This window comes from Pelodiscus sinensis, chromosome 2 (genome assembly GCF_052426305.1).
Source record: "Pelodiscus sinensis isolate ZL-2025 chromosome 2, ASM5242630v1, whole genome shotgun sequence".
Taxonomy (NCBI): Eukaryota; Metazoa; Chordata; order Testudines; family Trionychidae; genus Pelodiscus; species Pelodiscus sinensis.
In genome coordinates, this window is record NC_143053.1 from 210,002,788 (window position 1) to 210,027,610 (window position 24,823).

At 40.6% G+C, this 24,823-nt stretch overlaps 1 protein-coding gene across 1 annotated transcript in view; it reads right to left on the reverse strand.

Annotated features, from left to right (window-relative positions):
• The window catches only part of PHF14 (PHD finger protein 14), a 319,743-nt gene that overhangs the window by 129,080 nt on the left and 165,840 nt on the right, over positions 1-24,823 (reverse strand). The window lies entirely within an intron of this gene.

The following is a 24,823-nucleotide window of genomic DNA, read 5'->3' on the forward strand; positions in this document are numbered from 1 at the left end:
TGTTAAAATTTGCTTATTGGAGTGTTGTGACTGTTCCAAGTTGGTAGAGGGAGGGCGTTGTCACTGGTTTCTGCCTCTACCTCTGTTCTGTTGATGTTGGTCTTGTCTGTTGTAATGTTGAGTATACAGAGGGTATCAGGGCCTAGGACAGGGCTCACACCTGGTATTGTCTCCTTCTAGATGCCACATTGTGGAATCTTAGAGAGCAGAGCATTACTCTGGAATCTTTCACTGAGTGAAGAATTTCATTGGTATCAGTTGCAAACAGTTTCTGGCCATTACATGGAAGATCTTTCACTGTAGCTTAGATTTCTCTAGAAAAAGGAGCAGAGTTAAACCATGAAGCCCTTTTCATCAATACTGCTGTTACTGTAGATCATGCAGCCCTATCAGCAGCATCTAATGTAACTGCAAGGATGTTCTGGCAATCTTGTGACCCCGTTATCAAGGCTTTGAACTGTTGTATTTTTGCCTCAGGAATGTCTGCAATAAAATCATTGAGTTTGATGTAGTTTCTGTAGTCATATTTACTCAACAGAGCAGCATAATTGGAAATACAAAATTGTAAGGTGGAAGATGTGTAAATTTTACACACGAATAAATCAAATCTCTTGCCATCATGGTCCAATAGGGTGGACCAGAATTGCTGCTGCTTGCTTTTCTGGTGTGCAGTTTCCACCACCAAAGAGTCAGGTACTGGGTAAGTGAAAAGAAACTCAGACCTCTGGGGTGGAATGTAATGCTTTTTGTCTGTTCTCTTAGAGGTAGGAGTGGTTGGATGCAGGGATTTGCCACATCATCTTTGCAGGTTCCATTATTGCTAGATTAATCGTCAGTGCTAGTTTAGAAGATCTTACTGAGTGCAATTTGTCCATTAATTCATGTTGATTTTTGACAACCTGTTTGATTCAGCAGTCACATTTAAAAAGGTCTTGAAAATGTGCAAAGTCTCCTGAGGTAGTTGGAATTGGAAGCACAGGCACATCCTCTGTTAGGGCAGGTTATTTGGCTCGAGGGGTACATCTGCAATTTGGTTGGGTGGGTCCCATTCCTATGCTCGCTTTGTAGGTGGGGCCTGTGGTGAAGGAAAATATTGTACTAAATGTTGTTTCCAGCCATACTGGTGTTTCTGGCAAAGGTTGCCAGTTGTTCAAATATTGCCAGTGTGGGTATGGCATAGAAGGAGCTACCCAGGGATTGCCATAGCATGGAGGCATGTTCCCATATTCAGAGTATCATCTGGAAGAGTAAATAGACTTATCTGTGTGGGGAGAGTTTTCTGGAGAAAGCCCCACATCAAGGTCATCTTCAGACTCAGATGAAAATCTTTCGTGAGACAATGTTATTTGTGATGTTAACATAACAGGAGAATGACTGGTACAGAGAAATGGTGAACTAAACGTGGAGGAGACCAATAAGTCTCTATGTTGTATGTATTGCTGAGCTGGCATTGATGGTGCTATAGTAGATGGCACTGATGGTATTTGAGGTGTTGGATTATGCCTTGGTGCTGATCAGAGTGAAGACACGCTAGGTGCCTCTGTGGCAGAGGCATCAGCACCAGAAGTTATGGCAGGCACCATACTCTCATGCTGTGTCAGCGAGGTAATTTGAATGCTGGATGTTATCGCAGCTGATGAGGCAAGCAACTTCAAGCCTGATGCCTCGGAGTGGGGTTTTGAGCGTCCCGCTTTGCTAGCTGTGGTAGCAGCTCCAGAGATACACAGCGTGTTGTAGGTGCTTAAACACAGTATCACTGCAGCTCACGGCACCAGCCATGAAGGAGATGGCCACTTCAGTGCTAGCATCTTCTGAGGTAAAGATGAGACTCACTTTGACAGGCTTTTTACCTCCATGTTATTTCTGTTCACTATGCTGTTGACCCGGGTCTGATGCAGGCCTTAATGAGTTTTCAAGGAAAAATAGCTTGAGGTGCAGATCTCTGTCCCATTGTGCAAATTGAAATTGAGGGCACAATGTGGATATTTTTGAGAAACAGATGTCTCTCCAAGGCAACGGACACATTGTGCATGCCAGTCAGAAACGGGAATAGGATCTATGCAGGTGGAACAGCACTTAAAATCCAGTGAGTCAGGCATGGCACTGAATAATTGTCTAACTACAGGAAAGGAATAAACTGTGAGAAAAACTTATACTAGTCAGGGGGGTGAGGTGGTTAAGCTAGACTAAAATACCAAAAACTGAGAAACTGGGAAGAAAAAAAACTAGGCTCTAAAACCGTGGTCACCAACCAGTAGATCGTGAGCTACCGGTAGATCTCAGGGGCTCTAAGAGTAGCTCTTGAGCCCTCTCTGAACTGCGCGGCTATCCAGTACATTTACATTAGATTTCCTCATTTGAGGAACAGCTACTCACCAAGCAACAACACAGGTGAGTAGCTGCGAGGAATGGTGGGAGCTGGGAGGTCGGGAGGGCTGAAACACCCCAGCCAGCTGACTGTGGCTTTCACAGCTGGAGCTAGGCACAGCCTCCCTGGGCTGAGCGCAGGGCAGCTGGGATGGAGGGAAGAGAAGCAGCTGCCCGGCCAGCTGGCCATGGCGCTCAGCCAGTGTGCACCACGCTTCACATGGGCTGGTGCAGAGGAGAAGCTACCTGTCCAGCTGGCTGTGGCGTTCAGCCTAGAGGAGGCTGAACCGTGCTCCAGCTGATCGGGCGGCTTCCCCTCTGCGCCTGCCCACATGGAGCTTGGTGGCACCCTGGCTGAGCACCATGGCCAGCTGGCCGGGCAGCCGCTTTTCTTTGCTCAAGCCTGGCTGCCCTGCGGTCAGTCCGGAGGGAGCACGGGTCGGAGGCTTCCCTCCATGGCTGGTGTAGGGGATTCCCTGCCCCCAACCTTGTTCCCGTCTCCTCTGCCCCAAACTTGTCCCCCGCCCTCCTGGCCCCCTATTCCCTCTCTCTTACCCCCTCACCCCGCTGCAGAAACCTGCCCCAACTCCCCTGCAGAAACTTGTCCCCCCTCCCCTGCAGAAACTTGTCCCCCTAGCACCCTGTCCACTGCTGCAGAAACCTGTCCTGGCACCATGCCCCCTCTCCCCTGCCTCCACTGGCACCCTGTTCCCTGCCCCAGAACCCACTAGCACTCCTCCCCAGTACTGTGTCCCCTGCTCCCAAATGACTTTTCTATGGGTCAGTGACTCAAGGCAGGTTTCCTGCCATTCTCATAAATAAAGACAATGCAAAAACTTTTTGTGTTTAACATAGTATTTTATTTAAAAATGAAGCCTGGCCAACAAACCCCCAATTGGGGCCAAGCCCCCATCTGGCCACAACCACTCCTGCATTCCCCTTTCCCCCGACCCTAGATCTGAGCCTGTCAAACACTGGAACCTCCTGCCCTCAGCCCCTCACATACTCCAACCCAAATTCCTGCACCCTCACATCCACAAGCCTGTGGCTTGCTTAGTATCCCAACACTGCCCAGCCTGGAGCCCCCTCCCCGAGCCAGTGTCCCCTTCTCCACCTCCTCCTGCATCCAGATTTCCTCCCAGAGCTTGCACCTCTCACCCCTTCCCACACCCAAATCCCTCATTCCTACCCCAGAGACTACACATCCTGTCTCAACACAGCAAGGGTCCAGCTAGACTGCAGGAGTTTTTCAGGATTCTGGAGATATCCCAGAAAAACTCTTCTGCATCCAGGGTTGCGTTTGTTCTTCCGCTTTTTTAGTGGAAGAGCAAACAGGCTCTTTTGGTCATCCCTATATTCCTCTTTCCACAAGGAATAAGGCGGCTTCCAAGAGAAGGGTTTTTTTTTCCTGACATTTGGTCCAGTCTAGACAGGCCAAATGTTGGAAAAACCTCTTCCTACAGAAGAATTAAAAAAACAGCAGTATAAGGATTGGGGATAGCAAGTCATAGAATCATAGAATCATAGAATAATAGGACTGGAAGGGACCTCGAGAGGTCATCGAGTCCAGCCCCCCGCCCTCAAGGCAGGATCAAGCTCCGTCTACACCATCCCTGACAGATGTCTATCTAACCTGTTCTTAAATATCTCCAGAGAGGGAGATTCCACCACCTCCCTTGGCAATTTATTCCAATATTTGACCACCCTGACAGTTAGGAATTTTTTCCTAATGTCCAATCTAAACCTCCCCTGCTGCACTTTAAGCCCATTACTCCTTGTCCTGTCCTCAGAAACCAAGAGGAACAAATTTTCGCCTTCCTCCTTGTGACACCCTTTTAGATATTTGAAAACCGCTATCATGTCCCCCCTTAATCTTCTTTTTTCCAAACTAAACAAGCCCAGTTCATGAAGCCTGGCTTCATAGGTCATGTTCTCTAGACCTTTAATCATTCTTGTCGCTCTTCTCTGTACCCTTTCCAATTTCTCCACATCTTTCTTGAAATGTGGCGCCCAGAACTGGACACAGTACTCCAGCTGAGGCCTAACTAGTGCAGAGTAGAGCGGCAGAATGACTTCACGAGTTTTGCTTACAACACACCTGTTGATACAACCTAGAATCATATTTGCTTTTTTTGCAACAGCATCACACTGTTGACTCATATTCAACTTGTGGTCCACTATGACCCCTAGATCCCTTTCCGCCATGCTCCTTCCTAGACAGCCGCTTCCCATCTTGTATGTATGGAACTGATTGTTCCTTCCTAAGTGGAGCACTTTGCATTTTTCTTTATTAAACCTCATCCTGTTTACCTCTGACCATTTCTCTAACTTGCTAAGGTCATTTTGAATTATGTCCCTATCCTCCAAAGAAGTCGCAACCCCACCCAGTTTGGTATCATCTGCAAACTTAATAAGAGTACTCTCTATCCCAATATCTACATCATTGATGAAGATATTGAATAGTACGGGTCCCAAAACAGACCCTTGAGGAACTCCATTTGTTATCCCTTTCCAGCAGGATTTAGAACCGTTAACAACAACTCTCTGACTACGGTTATCCAGCCAATTATGCACCCACCTTATCGTGGCCCTATCTAAGTTATATTTGCCTAGTTTATCATGTGATGGAGAGGAGGAGAATAGAGAGGGCTGGTCTTTGAGAAAGTGGCGGGGCGGTAGATCTTGGCTTGGTCTGTCATTTAAAAAGTGATCTTGGGTGTAAAAAGGTTGGAGACCATTGCTCTAATAGGACCTATCTAAATGCAAAACGAGATAGGGAGCATTGTTGAACTCAGTCTCTGACTGGAGGCGGTAGAGAAGGAACTGCAGCTGCAATTGTGCACATGCGTGGTCCCAGGGACACTGCTCTAAAATTTCCGATGAATGGCTCAGTGGTGGTGCACGGACCTACATATGGAGCACACACAGGCACATCTCTCGAAAAACTATACTTTTTTCACAAGAAATTTCCCCCCACAATTCAGCCTGTGTCAGACACCAGAAATAGAGTTTCAGGACAAGTGGTTAAAACATGGCAAAATTATAAGTCACTGAAACAGGGGTTTATAATGCAAAGTACCTGGCAACCTTAACAATGGGCACTATTACCCACCCTACCTATAATGCCTAACCACTGCCAGACAGACAGACATATACTTTCAGAAAAAGAGTGCATTTTTACATGTTTCCATTTAGTGTGTTATGTAAATATATTAAAGGAAGTATGAGTACTTCTGTATCACTCATGATTCTTGAAGAAACAGAATGTGGAAATTTTCCCCCTTCAAAAATGAAAACATTTTTAAAACATGCTTCAGAACTATGTTTAATCAAACATATTAACATTCTGCATCTTTAGCAGCATCATTTCCTCTAGTGAATATCAGATCTTTATTTTTGTTGTAACCATCAATGTAAGGATTAGATCAGATATTGGCGAGATATGGCCTGCCAACATTTGGATCAGGATCAGAGGGAGCTTTAAGCATGTTCTGTGGCTGCCATAGCCATACGTACTGCTCAAAGAGGCTGGCTGATGTGTGTCTCTGCATGGTGCATGCCCATTGATGGGAGGGAAATCTCAGTGCCCTGGCCCCAGCAGTCCTTGCAGGTGCATGTAGCACACAAAGACCTGGCTGCTTGCCTCCTGCCAGGGGGCACACATGCAGAAACACATACACTGGCCTCAGCAGCTAGCCACTTTGAACAGCAGCCAGGGAGTGCTTCTGGCCAGAGACTGCATCTAGCACACCATCCCTTCCTGCACCCAACCCCTAGTCCTGTCACAACCCCCTCCTGCATCCAAAGGCCCTCCCTACCCTGCCCCCTCCCTCCTGCACCATTGTCCCAAGTCAGAACCCCCTCCTACACCTAAACTCTCTCCCAGAACACCACCCCCTACTCAGAGCTCCCTTCTGTATCCAAAGTCTGTCCCAGACCCAACGCCCATTCCATTACATTTGTAGAAAAATGCGGCTCTTGAGCACTTATCAAATTCTTGATTTACCACCCATTAAAAATTATTGCCCACCCTTGCAAAAAATAAAGAACTTCCTGTCCCCAACTAAGTCTTCTAGTGACTATTGTAATGCAAACAATTAATACAATACTGTAAGGTAAAATATCTATAGCATCTAGTAATAGTACTGCTATTCATTCTCTTCAAGCAACATATTAAGTTTATACATTAAATGCATTCTAAATTGATGGTTTTACCTTAATTAGGTAAGGTAAAAATGATACTTCAAATCTCATCACTTGTCTATGAAATATTAGCTTATAAAGTACTGGCTTCGGAGCAATCTTTTACAAATAAACTGGAGCTAGAAAATGTATATTAAAATAGTTTAACCAAGATTTATCTATATTGAAGATAACTATGCAGCCTGCATTCATTATTTTATCAGTATTAACTATAAATACTGCATTGTTAAGATTATGGGTGTGACTGAAAATGCAGTTTAAATTCAGAATAAGGGAGAGTGGGCTTTTTGCAGAGGAATTTCACAACACACTGAACTTAATTTTAACTAGAAGATTTACCTGCCATTGCTCGGATCCTTTACTCAATTAACTTTTGCTTTTTGGAAAATCAAATGAAAATGTGCGTGCTTCATTTAAATCATTGCTCTGGGGTGGGGGTGGGGTTGGAGTGGGGGGTTCAATATGCAGACTGCCCTGGGGAGAGAGGACTACCTCAGCCCTCACTCGCCGCAGCAGCTTGGAGTCAGGTGACAAGTGCCTCTCCATGGCTGCTGCAGCTCCTGTGGGAACAGGCAGGGGAGAGGTACATGTCCCTCAACTGGGGCAGGTCCAGGTTCATCTGCCTCCTGCACCTCCCAACCAGGATGAGGAATGCAGGAAGCTGCACTTTCCCCTCGCTCCCTGATGAAGAGGAACAACCAGCAACGCTCCTGTAAGAATCCAGGATGGAGGGGAGTTTCAGGCCCTTTCCTCTTTAAAGGGGGTTAGAGTGGGAGGCTCGGGCAGTTCTGGAGATGGAGGCTTCTCACGGCTCCCCTTGGCTGCAAACAGAAAACCAGAATGAATGGGAGCTGTGAGGCTCCATGGCCATGGCACTGATAAGTAAACACAATGGCATGGCCAGTTAGCAGATTTTTCAAAGTGGTTTCATGGACTACTTTGAGAAACACTGATTTAGGAGGAGTTATTGAATAAACCAGCAAGCAGGCAGGCAGACTGACAGACTCTCTCAATTATATAGTAGATGATGAACTTTCTATCTAATTTTTGAGTGCACTGCCTGAACTGAACTATAAGGTGCCTGAACAGAAACAACTATATAAACACTTAACTACTGTCACAAAATTTAGGGCAGGGACATTTAAAAAATGCGTCCTTTATAAAAACTAGACAGAGCTGACAGATTAAAAAAATAATTCGGTTCAAAGCCTATGCACAACTTTAAACAACTATGTACTTATTAGATATAGTTAAAAAAAAACTTTACGCAAATTCATGGAAGTTAGGTCCATCAATGGCTATTAGCAAGAATGGGCAGGAATGGCGTCCCTAACCCAGGTTTGGGCAATAAGAGACCTGCAGGGTGGATGCAATACACCAAGATTAGCCCCTTGTGAGCCACTAAACACTTTATGTACCCGAGCTTCTGCAGATACAGATGCTCACAGCTCTAGTTAGCTGTGGTTCACCATTCCCAGCCAATGGGAGCTGTGGGAAGCAGTGGCTCAATTCATGGAGATATGCTATGGGCCAGATGAAAGTAAGTGTCTGGCCGGATCTGGCCTTCAGACTAGAGGATTCCCAGCTGCTTTGTCACTTCTTATACAACAGTACTGGTATAGCCTCTCCAGACATATATTTAAAAGCTTAATTAAATTTGATTCTTGTCATAAAACTGGATTATCAGAAACACAATTTCTGAAGCAATCATCAGAAGCACAATTGATTTTACTAATGTAAATCTGAAAATCTTAATATAAACATACATGTGCAGGACCTTATATATTTGTACAGTATCAGACTGTATTTAAAGTTTTAATCAATCGTTATATATTCAAGGAAACAAAATTTTTTAAATAGTGATCTAGAAAAATAAGCATTTCATTTTAAATGTTTTTACCTAACTCTTCATGAACTCCAGTTATCTGTTGCATTTTCTCTTCGTTTACAAACAAAATCATATTGAATATTGAAACAAACCTGACCCTGTCACAATTTCTCATGCTGCTGATACTGACTCCTGCTCGTTACACCTTCTGAATATTTTCAAGATCCATCCATTCCTTTCGATTCCCACTGACAAAATATTCTTCAACTCTGTTCCCTGCCACATACCCACACCCCACTAGCCTTACTCTCCTCAACTGATACTGATCAAGATGCTGCTCTCTTTCTCTGCTCCTCTCTTGCTCCATTTGGAAGCAGAGTGTGCAGGGGAGAGGAAGTAGAGAAAGAAAGCACCATTTTTCAACAATTTACTATGTTCACTATCACGCCACTCTCTTTATAGTACTTATAGTTATTTACATCTAACAAGCTAAAACTGATTTACATTTTATTTGCACTTTTATAAAAGCGATAAAATCACTAAAATATCACCAATGTGCCATACTGAACTCCATAGAATCATAGAACACTAGAACTGGAAGGGACCTCAAGAGGTCATCGAGTCCAGTCCCCTGCCCTCATGGCAGGACCCAGAACTCTCTAGACCATCCCTGATAGATGTCTATCTAACCTGATCTTAAATATCTCTAGAGATGAAGATTCCAAAACCTTCTTAGGCAACTTATTCCAGTGTTTAACCACCCTGACAGGAAGTTTTTCCTAAGGTCCAACCTAAACCTCCCTTGCTGCAATTTACGCCCATTGCTTCTTGTCCTATCCTCAGAGGCTAAGGAGAACAATTTTTCTCCCTCCTCCTTGTGACACCCTTTTTAGATCCTTGAAAACAGCTATCATGTTCCCTCTCAGACTTCTCCTTTCCAAACTAAACAAGCCCAATTCTTTCAGTCTTCCTTCATGAGTCATGTTCTCTAGACCTTTAATCATTCTTGTTGCTCTTCTCTGGACCCTCTCCAATTTCTCCACATCTTTCTTGAAATGTGGTGCCCAGAACTGGACACAATACTCCAACTGAGGCCTAATCAGCACAGAATAGAGAGTAAGAATGACTTGTCATGTCTTGCTCACAACACACCTGTTAATGCATCCCAGAATCATGTTAGCATTTTTTTGCAAGTCATACTGTTGACTCATATTTAGCTTGTGGTCCACTATAACCCTTAGATCCCTTTCTGCCGTACTCCGTCCTAGACAGTCATTTTCCATTCTGTATGCTTGAGCCTGATTGTTCCTTCCTAAGTGGAGTACTTTGCATTTGTCCTTATTAAACTTCATCCTGTTTACCTCAGACCATTTCTCCAGTTTGTCCAGATCATTTTGAATTATGACCCTACCCTCCAAAGCAGTTGCAGTCCCTCCCAGCTTCGTATCATCTGCAACTTAATAAGCATATTCTTTTTGCCAATAACTAAATCGCTGATGAAGATATAATCATTCACTGTCAATCCCCCCCCCCCAAAAAAAGATATAAATGAAATACTTGAACAACATTTTTGCATGGCTTTTAATATCTAAATGTAACACACATACTGCAACATTAATTAAATTTACAGCATACCACATTGATTTTATGGGTGTGGAACAGGGTTAGACTTTGAAATAATGAAAACCATTTGCAACAATAATCCTTAGGAAAGGTGCTGGGAGAACAAGGGGAGAGGTGTAAAAGAGATGGGAGGAACAGCGAGAGCAAGAAAGAGTATAGTAATTGTGGGTTTGTTTTCTCTCCTTTTAACTATCAAAATGAATCACTAAAGTCTTAAATTATATACTTTTTACCAACTTGTTTTTATTTCGGTTCTTCAAAAAAAATTTTTTTTAATGTTTTGAGAAGCACTCCAAGGATTGGCTGTTGGTCTAAGGGATCAACTGTGTTCCAAGCTCCTTGACAAGGGTAGGGAGCACTGATATTGTATCAAACTCATCTCTAAAGGAATACCATCACTACAAAGGATTCTGATGTTGTCAAGAAATTATGTGATAACTGAACCCCTAAGGTAACTTGCGGTGAGTCGAGCATATGGTATTTATTAATACTTCCATGTCCTCCTCGAACAAACTTAATGCTTTCCAGAAACAACAATCATCATCCAACCCATTAAAGAAAAGGAAAGGGGGTGGGGGAGGGGTGATGAAATGGGGTAACAAGAAAACTCCATATATCCTCTGAAAGGACTGACTACATTTTTCAAGGATAAACTTGTAAAGTGTGTTATAAGCACTACGGTTCTTCATCTGTTCTAAAACAGAAAACCTAATGCTGCCATGGGATGCACGCACCGCATTTTAGCTAAGTAATTTTTCTGTCCAACCACTTTTAAATGCATTACTTTAGATGCAGACAAGCTTCTGTAGTATATTAATGTGCAGTGGCTTTATGTCTTCTCTCTCCATAAAAATTTATCCTCTTACAAGTGACAGGCACTGACCTTTCAGGATACTATGTCTACTCATACTTTGCTCCATTTCACAATCATTTCTAGTAATATACATCAGAAATGACAAGCAGAAATGGGATAGTTTGTGCGCTCTGTCGTATATCTGATGTGTAAGGTCTCTGTGGCTGCTAATTAGAAAGAATGCTTTCCTGATTTATCATACTTCTTTGTGTGCAATTACTGCTAAGGAACAACATAAATTAACTTTAAGAAGTAGGTGTTCAATATTGTCCCTAGAAGTAAGTATATATTAAAAACAAAATCACTAAAACCCAAGAATGAGCAGTGGAGCTCTAAAAAGCCTTTGTTCTTTTTTTTATGAAAACAAATTCTTGTAATAGAATTCAAATGCTTGGTCACTTTCACTCTGCTTTGCTACCTAACTTTTGTTTCTCTTTAATGAGAAAAAGGAAAGTCAGCAAAATAAAATGTCACCATTAAATCATTTCACAGCATTTTTTGTCGGAAATATAATGGAAAATGCACACATCATGAGAAAGGTTACTGTTCTTCCAGAACATCTTCTCACTTGTTTCCGGGCTTGTCCCTCAATATACTATGCAGGCACTACTGATGGCTGTTCTCCCTGGGCTTAATGTGGCACTTGAAAGATTACGGCATTTTCAGAAAACCACAGTGCAGTGATTTTAGTTGTTATCTGGCTGAAAGTGATGCTATGATTTACAGTAACTGCTCTGTTTATATGCAATGGTATAAGTCAATTGCTATACCATCTTGCATTGTCAACTTAGTTTTTTATTCTATATTTCCTTAATATGGCATAATTTCAGATCTGAATGTCAGTTGGAATTGCCCCTGTTCTTGCCCCTGCTTCACCACAAAAAGCATTTCAGCTTCATAAAATGATGCAGTTGCACTGAATTTAGCTAACACTTCTGACATGTTTATCACAATTCAAGGGCCAATAGAAATGTAATACACACACACACACACACACACACACACACACACAATTTGCTAAAACCGGGTACACTTTAAAGGGACACCATGAATCTGAAATATCAACTTCAAAAATCAGTTTAAATTATTTTAAATACCAATTTTTGTGATTTAACAATTGCAATTTTCATTTTTAAATGTCCTTGTCCCACCTCTTGCAGTGTCAGAAAACACTCAAAAGCACAGATACAGACATACTACATGGGAAAAGTTAAAATAAATATATAGAAACTTGCTGCCTAATGCATAAAATGGTTAAATGGAAAAGGAGGAAAATAACTTTTTCTGATTTCTTTCACACAATACTATTATTTATATTACAGAACACACAAAGACATTCCAAACAAGACGAGGATCCCATTGTGCATGACACTCTACAAACATATAAGGACACAGTATTAGTACCGTTATCTGGCCTCTGATTGGTGTAAAGATTGTGATTTCTTGTCTCTTTTCCTTTATCGTGTAAAAAAGTTGGCCACAAATTTTTTTTGGTGCAATACGGTGTATATCAGATATGTAAAATATCCTTTTACTAATATGACAATCTAGAAGAATTACACAGTGTAATAAAAATACACTTCAAAAAAATTTCTTTTCAACTAAAATATGCACTTATAAGATCCACAGTTCTTCCTTGGGTCGAGCAAATATTGGTTTTCATTAATGATAAACTCAACAACAGCGTGAACCTGGGATCAGGCGAGACATGCAAAACAAGCAGTGCCCCCATCGTGGAGCGAGGGAGTAGATGATGGGATAAACTCTCTTGTCAACTTCCCTTACTTTTCTTGCTGTGGTGGAGTACCGGAGGAGTGAGATCAGTGTTTGATTTAGTGGGTCTTTAATGGGAGATCAATTCCTACAGCAGGAAGCGTACACAAGGTCTTACTAATATTAACATCCACCTTCACTCAAGTAGTTCATTTGGATCAACTAAGAGGCACTGTGATGGAAAGAAATATACTGATGAATCACAACTGTATTTGAGAGTTAGCTCTACAGTAGCCAAGGCTAAAGGAATTAAAGGTTGATGTTAGTCATCCATGTGGAATGACAGTACAGTATGTAAGACTAGCTCATTTTTAAGTCAATATTAAGATTCTTGATCCTCATGTTAAAAAGCAACTATGTGAAATCAAAGATGATAGGCATATGAAAAGAATATATAGTGGTTTTCCTCAATACTTTCCCTGTCAGCTAATGCACACTCAAAGATCAGGGAAGAATGCATTTTTCTATTCAGAAACAAGGAGCTGTAGTGTCAGTCATAGTGTATATTGCTCATTTTAGATTCAAATTAAGTTCTAGTCGCACATAAGTTTGTTGCTCGCACTTTTATTACTGTAAATAGTGCCATCAGATACACTTAATCATGACAGACTACAAAAATGTCTCAACAGTATGAGAAGCTTCCTATACAGTTATTATTCGTGCCTCCTTCATGTTGTGTCTTTTTCCTCAAAGTGTAAATACATGACACCCTATTTACATTAAGATGAGGGCAAAGGTGTTTTGGAACAAAGAACAGTGCAACACGCTATATAGAAGACTTAGGCTTCCTACCACCAAAAAAGCTCAAAGATCAACCAATTACAGATTAACTACATAACAGTCTGGGCATGAGGAAGAAATAAAATGGAAAAGATTTGGTGAACTGTAAGAAATCACTGCTTTGCACATTAAGATTGCTTATTGCAATAGTCAGCTAATGTTGACATGATGCTGCAGACAGGCATTTAATTGAGAAAACTGCCTGCACAGTCGCCCAATTAAAAAGTGCAGGCGCAGGCAATAACACATTTACTGTATTAAAAATCACAATAGCCACTGCTTTTCAAGTCTTATATTCCTATGGCCTTTTTAAAAATTGCTGTATTTTAATATCTGAACAAGAATATTCTGTGGGTATGTATTTCTGGAGTATAACTTTCAGGTCTGTAAGAGTGGCTTAGCTTAATGAAGCAAAACATCTGAATTAATAAATAACTTGACATTTGTTTTATGAAGATACTGTTCTACTCATATTTGATAAGCTTACTGAATTTCATACAACTGAAGACATTTGCCTATAATCATGCATTGTCTGATTAATTTAAATGCCAAGTGAATTTGGTTATTTCATACCAACATGACTGTTTAAAGAATTAATCTTTAATGGTAGCCACTGGAATCAGAAGATACTGACTTGTGACAAGTACAGTAACCTCTTGTAATCCTGATCTACTACTGGTAGCTGGACCAGGAAATAAATTCAGTTTTATCAGTCCTCTGGGGTTATAATGTTTTTATTGCACTTTTGCTCTCTACATTTTGTTCTGTATCACCAATGTACAAATGACCTCTACACTAAGGCAATGACCCACTCAATGACCTTCTCTCAATAACGCATTCTTATTTTCAATTAAAGACAGTAATTACAGGAGCTATGACATTACATTTTGCATTTCAGAAAGTCTTTTGGATGTCAGGACTTTAAAAATTACAAATAGGCCAATGACGCATATATTCCCAGGGGTATCTGATAAAGCAACCTAGTACACAGCCATTTTGGAAATGGATGACAACTGTCAAATATAGTGACAGGCCATAAGGCATAAATGTATGGATGGCAGCACAGACTTTGGCAAGCAAGAAAAAAAACACCCCAAAAATAATAAAACAAAACTAGAAATAAAATAAATAAATTCACCCTTTAAAAATAGTTGTTAAAATTTTCTTTGATAGTACTACTAGGAAAAGATGCAATCTTGCCAGAAAAAAATGCTTAAATATCTCCTTATAGAGAGCTTTTTAAATTTCATGAGTGAGAATTATATATTACTATAGGGTCTAATAGGCATGTTAAATATAGCTTAATCAACTTATTGACTAGTCAATGGATTTTCCATCAACTAGTCGTTAACCAGGGGAGCTGCAGCAGGGTTAGCTCCCGGTCCTGGCTCTGCCTTTTAAACGTATTAAGAGCTGACATGATGATTGCTGCCTCATGCTGGGTCCTCCTGCTGAGCTTCTGATTTTTAAATGTATTAAGAGCCTACAGACGTTTAAATACATTTAAAGGACTGGTGTGCAGAGGGGGGAACCCAGCATGAGCCAGGCCAGCTGATTCCTGGCTTCTCCCCTGTTGTGCTTTAGGCCTTTAAATGTATTAAGAGCCTGCTGGCTTGGGTTTTCTCCCTCCCTGCCACTGGGCACCAGCCCTTTAAATGTATTAAGAGCTAAAGCACAGCAGGAAGGACCTACTGCAGGGGAATCATAGAATACTAGGACTGGAAGGGACCTCGAAAGGTCATCGAATCCAGTCCCCTGCCCTCATGGCAGGACCAAGTACTGACTAGACCATCCCTTATAGACATGTATCTAACCTACTCTTAAATATCTCCAGAGATGGGGATTCCACAACCTCCGTGGGCAATTTATTCTAGTGTTTGACTACCCTGACAGGTAGGAACTTTTTCCTAATGTTCAACCTAAACCTCCCTTGCTGCAGTTTAAGCCCATTGCTTCTTGTCCTATCCTCAGAGGCCAAGATGAACAAGTTTTCTCCTTCCTCCTCATGACACCCTTTTTTATATCTGAAAACTGCTATCATGTCCCCCCTCAATCTTCTCTTTTGTAAACTAAACAAACCCAATTCTTTCAGCCTTCCTTCATAGGTCATGTTCTCTAGAGTGGCTTAGCTTAATGAAGCAAAACATCCTCCCCCCCCCCCCCCTGCATCCCCCTCCTATTCTGCAATGTGATTTGTCCTTTTCATATTTGTTCATTTTTTTAAATTGTATCCTTTGGTATATATGGTTGTGACTACTTTCTTCCACTATTTGATCTGAGGAAGTGGGTCTGGCCCACGAAAGCTCATCATCTAATAAACCATCTTGTTAGTCTTTAAAGTGCTACATTGTCCTGCATTTTGAATGAATACATAACTTGACATTTGTTTTATGAAGATACTGTAGCCAGGCTCGTTTGGCTGGGCCCATGCAGGGTCTCTTCCCCTTCCCTCTCTCCCTGCACACCAGCCCTTTAAATGTATATAAAGAGCCGGCAGGCTCTTAATATATTTAAAAAGCAAGAGTCACAGCTTCTGGGACTGGAGGCACCTGGGTCCTCACTACTCCCCTGCCCCCTGTGGAGATGGTGCTGGAGGGAATCAGCTTTTAAGCAGCTCAGGTTGATTGAGCTCTGCTAAGCGCCATGCTCTGTCTACATCAACTTGTATAATTTGGTGAAAAACAGCAAATCTCTTGCTAATGGGCTCCAAAACAAACTTGTCAGAAACCAGCATCATGTTATGATTACAGAATACAGCACAAACATATGTGCACCTTTTCTTCTTGTTCTACATATGTTAAAAGCTACCTTTTCAGCTAAGTATTTTCAACAAATAAAATATGAGAAATCAAGAAAACTCATTCCCGACTCACAGTAAGACAAAACTGATCTCTCTCTTTTTGCAATACCTAGATCTGACTAGAAGGCATAGGTGGCTAGACCCATGATTATTGTACAACTTGCTTTTCAAAATGCATAAGCATGGTTTTCAGCCAGAATGAGATTGACTTGTGCGAAATAGCTTTCCAGTTCTGACTAGCAATAGCCTCAATATTCCCATATTGAGTCTGTCTAAAGCAGAGAGCCAAATGTGGCATTATTTCTTCAAATCTCTTTACACCAAGAAAGAAATAGTTTAAAAATAAAAATTCTACTCTTGTCACCTCAAGGCCTGATCCCACATTTCTTACAAAGGCAACACTCCCATAAACGTCAATCAATTGACTCCGAAAGCAGTATCAGTTAGGCTCTATGCCAAATTTTTGTGTCTGGTTTCCAGAGCAAAACAGCTAGGGCACAAATTCATTGCATCATCAAATTTCATCACTGACAAGCAATTAATATTGTCCAGTTACCCATTAGTTATGCAGAATAGACAACTGATATCTAAAGAAAATACTAATTACGAACAAAAAACTGAATATACTTTAGATGAAATCTAGCGTAAAAGAAAAGGCTTGCTTTTTCAATAAAAAATTAACAGCACTGTAAAACAAGTAAAATTACAGCAAAACACAATATCCCGTAACCTCTGCCTGTCAAGAGCCTGTTGAAAGATACTGCATGTATCTTTGAAAACTATACACAGAAAACAGATTATATTATTGAGCATTACAAAAGGAAGTTTTAAATATTTAATTTGCACACACCAATAAAATATCCAGGTGTAATATGAAACACATCAGCTTCTTGCAAATAGTGGCTGAAATGACCTACAGTTACTCTTCTAGAAACCTACTTAGCACCTACTATGTTAAAAGCTCAGTGTTATTTGTAAAAACTAAAAATCACTTTGGCTTTAACAATCTATTTAAAAATGTGTGAATGCTGTTGAGGTGTCTATCCAAAAACAACCATGAAAATCCCTAGTTGGGTTGCTTAACAGTTGGCAGTTGTGCTGTCACACCACAGACTAAGGGACTGCCAATTCCCTAGTAAGTAGAGACCAAATGCTTAACTGGAAAAGATAACGTGCATCAGTTGAGTTATTATGAATCACTAGGCTTATAAGAAGATATAAAAAAATCCAATAAAGTTTACAAAAGTTAACCATTGTACATAAAAGATTTGCTTTAAAATATGCGCAATACAGAAAATGTGTTTTGATATGGTAAAAAGATTTTACTGCGTTTGGTTGGAATGACCTCAATAACAATTTTGTGGTTTATCCCACTTAATAATAACTGTCTTCTTAAAGGCCACAGTAAAACATCCTGTTTGTGTCTTCTGACACACACTAACACTCTAACATGTATTTCATCTAATATTATCTCTCCAAATATTGGCAGTTCATAGTGGCTTAAAAACTGCAAATGACAACTGCCCTCTCCTATATCATTTTAAAAGTGTTGATTGAGAGCAACTGGATAATCAGCACCTCTGAAAATCAGTTGGCTTACTTAGGGACACTCCTTTAGAAACCCTAACTTTAGGGATTTAACTTTGAGTATTTGGGTATTTTGCCTCAAAAGGTCTTCCTACTGTGTATTCAAGTACAATATACATAGTTCAACTGAGATCTTTGTTTTTAAATCAGAAAAGAATAGATAGTAATTTGGTGTTGCATAAAGGCACTTTGTGTGTGTGTGTCTTGGAACATTCCAACAGACCAGTGATAATTAGTTTTGTTCAAGAGTTCAAAACTAAAGTTATATAATTTAATACTTATTCAGCCACTTGAAGATATTTCAATTTAGCCACATTTCTACAGAATATGGTTAAATTCCCAAGATAACTGTTATGCAGCATGATGACATGAACACTTTAAATATGTGCATTAGTGTGTAATGACCTCATAAATGACTCATATAAGATCAGAATGAAGCATTACCAGACTGCAAAAAGTTTCTTGGAACAAATTAACTTTATACATACTAGCATACATATTTTAAAATTAAGAACACTATTCATAACCTTAAACCAATTAGTATGCAACAAGTTGTTGTTGAAAGTTTGCTACTTACCGTATATACTGGCGTACAAGACGACTTTTGATGTTAAAAAACATCCCCCAAAAATTGGGGGTCGTCTTATACGCCGGTTATACAGGCGGCGGGGCAGCCCAGGCACGCCTGGGATGCCCCGCCGCCGGCTTCCCCTGAGGCTTTGCTCCCGGTGTCCCTGGTCTGTTGGAGACGGTCCCCAGCAGACCAGAGGCACCGGGAGCAAAGCCGAATCGGCGGCGGGGTGCCGCGCTTCTGAGGCTTTGCTCTGGCAAAGCCTCAGAGGCGCGGGACCCCGCTGCTGCTGTGGCTTTGCTCCCGGTGCCTCTGGTCTGCTGGGGACCGTCTCCAGCAGACCAGGGACACCGGGAGCAAAGGAGGCGGAGGGGCGCTGGGGTATAAGACGAAACCCTATCTTTTAACTAAAAAATTAGGGGGGCGTCTTATACACTCAGTCGCCTTATACGCCGGAAAATACGGTATATGAAACACATCAAAGACTGCTCTAAAAACATGTCTACTTTTGATATCAAGATATGAGAATTCCCGAAATTAAAAATAATCCATTGTCTTCTAAATTTACATTAATGGTGAATTTTTATTAACTTACTGAGCTGTTCAATGTTTTAGGTGGATTCAATATGCTACTAACAATTCAAACTTGCAAATATGCAACTCTTTCATCTGAATAATTAATCCTTTCACAGAAAGTACTGGATTGTCTCAGAGACCCACACCAAAACTTTTTGCATTAAAAGCTTAACATTAATTTCTGAAAAAAATAAGTAGGCCAACTGTCCAAACATTTTAAGATTACACTTAAAATTTAGTTATTGCTCAGTAGCACTCAATCCCAAGAGAAAGACAATTGTAAAACATTTCTTTGTTCTAATCCCAGATTTACTTTCTTGACTTGCAACAATTATATGTTATAGGCCAGCCTTTTAATTAATCAAATGTATATTTTTTCCTTTATGTTATTGAAAACTGTTCTTATTCTTCTACTAATTTTCTTTAAAAGCACTGAAATATAGGATAATACATGAATGGACAAAAAACAGAAACTAAAAAGGAGGACAACAAAGACAGAGAGATCTCTCAATGATAATGGAACATACAACAATAAGACCATCTATGTATAGAATTTTACAAGAGTAATAAATAAAGGGAAATAGGGTCTTGGTATGTGCATGTTATACATAGACAATACTAGTGGCGCTATTTAAATAGAGAAACTTCCTTCATCAAATTGCGGCTTAAAGCAAAGCTAATAATTTATGGTAGATCTGTTTTATCACAGTTTTGATACACAGGTATAGTTACTTTAGACATTCTTTTTGGCTATCATAATTTTCTATCATAAAATTTCTTTTAGCTACTATAATAAAATATATTTACACTTCTATGTCACCTTTTTAATCAGAGGATCTCAAGTTATTTTTGCAATCTATTATTCAAATACTAAAATTCATTTGTGGTGGTGGAGGAAAAAACACTTAAAAAAAGATAGGCAGATGACTCTTCAGTAATGTCCAATGTTGCACAATCAGAAAAAAATAAAAATGAACCTAATTCTCAACACTCTGATGTAATTTCTGGGCTGCAGCTTATAAAGTCTAAGGGTTTATTCTTTATTATCTGATATTAAAATTACTTTCTATGTATACAGAAATATAGTAATCTGTTTTGTCGTTTATAATATAAGTGTTCAATTTTGGTACCAGAAAGACTGAGTTGATGAATTAACAATTATTTAGTGTTCAACAATACATCATGTACTACCCTGTAAATTCAGAACTTGCTTAAATTCAGTTTGGTAGAGGGAATGTTGGCCATGAAAGCAGGTACAATGATCTTAATTTCCCATCTGGAGAGCAAGAAGGGATATATTTTATACAAAGGTTAAAAATTTCCAGTACAACCACATGCACTAAGACTAGGCAACATGTCACCAAAGGGAACTGCTTGAATCCAAGAATGCAGATTAAACCTATAACCTTTAAATAACTAGAAGAACTCAATGGGAGAGCGTAAAGAGAATCTGGGGCTACCCAAATGTTGTAAACCAGCTTCTGGACAACTGTGAAGAGCAGCAGAATTAACACTCAATAAACATAGAACTCCTAAAAGGGAGAAATCAGGAGTTAGTTTCAATAATGTTGTGATGGTCTTAGCTAAGACTAGTAGGGATGCCAGCTATGGGCCTAGGCACGTTGCAGACAGGGACTGCTTCGGCCGTCTGGACCAGCCCCAACTGGGGTGGGGTGGGGTGGGGTGGGGGCTGCTTCAGCCCACCCATGGTGGACTGTGGGGCTGCTCCAGCCCACGAGTTAAACATCTTGTTTAAACGGTTAACCAAGTAAACAAGATTTTAGATCCCTAAGGACTAGGACGACCTTACAGCAAAACACACTGATCAGGTACATCCTGTTAAGTACACTCTGCCTGAGCAGCTGGAATTAATCCAATCAATAAAGCCTATGGCTCACTGCTGTGGGGAGGGGAGAAAAAGAGAGGAGCCCCCGCTGAAAGGCAGAGAGTCAGAGAACTCACAATTTCTTGTGATCTGAATGAACTAAGCTCCTTTCATGTGAGGAAGGTTTCTGCAGCTCCTTTCCCAGTAGATTCACTATACAGCAGAAAGCCTGTTTGGTAGTACTCCCAAATGTATTTACACTTTGCCCATTTCCCTATCTTTTAGTTTGTGTCCTTGGAACCCAGGATTTAAATTTCATTTAATGAAAATCATTTGGCTCTTCTCCATGCTTTTACTTCAAATCCTGAAGAAAATGTGAACCTTCCCCTCTCCCCCATTAAATAAAAGCATGGTATGCTAAGTAACACTCCCAAACTACCTGTAAAACAACTTTCCTAGATCCATTTATTCTTCTTGAATATTGTTGGGTATTTTTGGATCATTGCCATCATCTTATCTGTTATATCACATTTCTACACAGCTTCTCTAACTTGCAGAAATATTAAATCAATAGCTAAAATGGCATTCATAAACACTAATGCACCAATATGTTCAATGATTTACTCTATTTCAGGTACCAAAATTCAAAGTAAATGATATGATGTAAATATATCTTAAATAAATCCTGTTTCCAAGATCATATAAGGCACTAAAAATATTTACCGTGCATGTATTATTGATTCCAGAGTTCTACAATAGCTTTAGTTCCTTATCTTTTAAGTTACTCATTATATAATTTAATTCCCTTATTCCCCCCAAAATTAAACAGTTGTGCCTGAGCTGATGATACTGCCATAGAAACATCTGGTTGAAGAGGAGATATATAAGAAAAAGAGCAAGCCTCTCTTATTTTTATTGCTGTTAACCAAGAGATCTTATAATGGGATTTCTTTTGATTTAACTAAAGTGCTTTTTGGTTGCCGAGTTCCTTTAATTCTCTCTGAAGACAATAACTGTAAAGTCTCTTTAGCTTGGTCAAGTACACAAAGTGCTGACTCCGATGTCAAACCCACATCCCTGTGGGTAATCAGTGAAAATACTAATACTAATCTTCTGAAATAGTTGTTCAAGATGTGTTGCTCATATCCCGTCCAGTGTAGGTGTGTGCTCACCACATGCACCACCACCAGGAAATTTTTCCTGCAGTGCTATTCACACGGTCAGCTATTGTGCATCCTGAAGTCACACCCTATAGCACTAGCATATAGGGGCCTGCTGCCCTGCCATCTCTTCAGATCCTTCTTGCTGGCCAAGTCCAAAAGAGGTAGGAGAGTGGGTTTTGACATGAGCAACAGATCTCAAGCAATAACAGTTACAGAAGGCTAGTAAACATTTGTTCTTCGAGTGCTTGCTCACGTCCATTCCCATAGAGATGACATCCAAGCAGATGAAGGAGGTGAGTTCAGAGTTCAATGACAAGCAGAGTGTAGTAATGCCAAATCCTACAGAGTGATGATGCCAAATCCAGCATTATCTCTTGCCTCTTTAGTGATGAAATAGTGAGATGCGAAGATGGGGGCCTATGACCATATTGCCTCTCTACAATTGCTCCGGATGGGAACCTGTGCCACAAATATGGCTGAAGAAGCTTGCATCCTTGTGGAACTTGCCATCAGGGCCTGAGCATGGACTTTCACCTGATCACAGCATGTGCAGATACAAGAAGTGATGCATGATTATATCCTCTTGGCCGAGACTGGGAGACCTTTCATGATGTCTGCCATAGCCATGAAAACCTCAGTAGTTTTCCTAAACAATTTTGTCCTTTCTATGTAGAATGTTAGCACTTGCTTGGTGTCTAGTGACTGTAGCTCTGTTTCTGGCTATATGCATGCAGCTCTGGGTGGAAAACTGGAAGAAAGATGTCCTGGTTATTGTGCTGTGGGAGTGAACAGCTTGATCTTGTCCTTAAAGAAAACAATATATGGGCCACTGAAGTAAGAGTTCTAATTTCCACAACCCTTCTGGTCAAGGAGAAGGCCACCAGAAAGGCCATCCTCCAGGAAAAATTGAGTACAGAGCACATTGCCTAGGGTTTGAAGTGGGGACCTATGAGCCTTGATAGTACCAAGTTAGGCTCTGAGGGCCTTGTGGGTATAGCTGTCCAGACCCTGAAAGAAGCAGTTACAACACAAGAAACCATGGACCTGCTGTTTTCTTACACCAGGGGGGAGGAGGAAGAAAGGGACTGAAATAGTCTCAAGACATACTCTAATTGAATACACTGATAGCTGTTGTTACTTAAGCTGTGGCAAAAAGTCCAGAATACCCTGCACTGATGCTAGGGTGGGTAATACTCCTTTCCGCACTGACCAAATTGTGAAACTCTTCCATTTTCCCAGGTTGTGGTCCTAATGGTTGTCTTTCTATACCCTATAAGAGCTTCTTGAACTGCACCTGAGCATGTTAACTCTTGCTTGGGGTTCCCCAATGTAGCTGCCAGGTCATGAGACTAAGGGACTCAAGTTTCAGATGATGTAGGCATCCATGATCCCAGAGATGAAATCCAGAAACAGACATAGGGTGACTGGCATTTCCACTGAGAGCTATAACCTCAAACCTTAGAGACCAAGGCATGCCATGGTGCGAGGAAATGGGAAATGCCAATAAGTAGGTTCCAATTCTATTACAACTAACACTAAAGCTATAACAACAAACTATGAATATAGAAAGCTATATAAGCTTGATACAGGAAAAAATGGACTTAAGGATGTGGTGGGTTAGCAGCCCCCTAGAGCAACCTATGACATCAATGGACTCTGATGTGAACATAAAAAATACTGTTGCAACTACTGTCATATGTGCACCAAATCTTCTGCAACGTGAGCCAAGTGAGATATCTATAGAAAATTTATGATTTGCTGATTTTATTTATGCTATTCATATGCATGTATTATTGCTATATCTGATTTTATGAGAATTGGCTATTGCTAGTCAAGTGAATAGCAGCACTTCACTGACAATGCACCTCAAGTAGGGCCAACGCACATTGAAAGGAATCTGAATGTTAAGGCCAGCATATTGGCAATGGCTGCTGCCGAAAAAAGGACTGAATCATGCATGGATAGGTGAGTTCATGTGACATGCTCCATTTTGGGAGGTACTTTCACACAAAGAGAACTATGAAATTCCCATTGAATGTACAAAGGAATAAAGAGGCCCCTGGAGGTTCCTCCATCTTTGTCTTCATTCCTGTCTTCACTCCAGCTTATCACTTCTGAAGCATCTTTGCTATGAAATGAGCCCAAAAGGACAAGTGACCCATCCAAACAAAGCATGTATTCCAGCGACTTCTAAGCAAATTTTTCCATCTCTACTATAAGCCAGAGCAACTCCAGAGGGCACCAGAGCCAATCCCAACAGATGCCACTGAAGGAAAAAACTTTTTCTAGGGCAGTGTATGTGGCATGTATACACCTACTTTGGAAGAGATATGAGCAAACACTCAAAGAATGGCTGATTACTTCCCTCTTGGCTTAGACCCCTGATTATAATGTTCTGCTTTCTAAAATTTGCACGGAACACAGCTTTTCACCTTTCTTCCATATGCTAAGCATTCATTATGTCATAGAACAACAGGAGACTATCAATACAATTTTTGAACACATATATATACACCTTACCAAAACATGCTTCACCTCAGAATGTTACCATAGCTAATTGATCAAAAGTTTTTACGTAAGATAAATGCCATAACTCTAGTATTGGAATAACCAAATCGTGAGTCTGCTTAATTTTGTGGCTTGTTATAGAGCACAGGCAATTCACCCTGACAAAAGAAAACTAATTCTCTTGTGTTAGAAAAATCAGATCACGTTGCTTATTTACATCTAAATCTTGAGTGTAAATGTGTGTGGCAGGTCAAAAGTGGGTCAAATCAATGTTTCCAAAGTAACATTTCCCCTACATCAGATTTTTTTGAAGTGTTCTATAGTGTGATTTTCTTCATTATGGTCATGAGAAAGTGATGAAGATGG